The following is a 503-nucleotide window of genomic DNA, read 5'->3' on the forward strand; positions in this document are numbered from 1 at the left end:
TAGAAAACAACTCCCCCACACAAAAAAATAATATTGGGGGGGGGGGGGGGGGAGGACAATATACACTTTTTTGTAACTACATAAGGATCATCTCATGTTCTAGCTAGGACTCTTTTGGGAACGAACTCACCATCTTACAAGGTTAGTTACTATATATCCTGCACCAAAAAGCTGAAGAATAGAGAGCAACAACACAGTTTCAGCAAGGTGACAGAACAGAAATATTATTCCTAAATAGATAAAATTAGAGCAGCAAAAACATAGAAGAAATACACTCCAATCCGTCTGAAAACCAAGAAAATAAAAGAGGGAGGAATGATAACGCTTCACAATACCTCAGTAACAATGTGCCACTTGCTGAGCTACTTAAATTCAACCAAGTCCTTTGGCAAAGCATAGTTCTTGACCCTCCGGCTCTTGAGCACTGCAACGTCAAAATCCCCTTCCTCTATTGCAAGACATCTCTACCACTCAAACAGATTACATTGTAGAGGGGGGGTGGG

At 41.0% G+C, this 503-nt stretch overlaps 1 long non-coding RNA gene across 1 annotated transcript; it reads right to left on the reverse strand.

The window, feature by feature from the left end:
* Window positions 82-497, reverse strand: LOC110013271. The gene is made up of 2 exons (XR_002288438.1): window positions 336-497; window positions 82-171 (listed from the first exon to the last, which is right to left on the reverse strand). It is a non-coding gene; the product is annotated as an uncharacterized LOC110013271 (long non-coding RNA).

This window comes from Sesamum indicum, linkage group LG16 (genome assembly GCF_000512975.1).
Source record: "Sesamum indicum cultivar Zhongzhi No. 13 linkage group LG16, S_indicum_v1.0, whole genome shotgun sequence".
NCBI classification, from domain to species: domain Eukaryota; kingdom Viridiplantae; phylum Streptophyta; class Magnoliopsida; order Lamiales; family Pedaliaceae; genus Sesamum; species Sesamum indicum.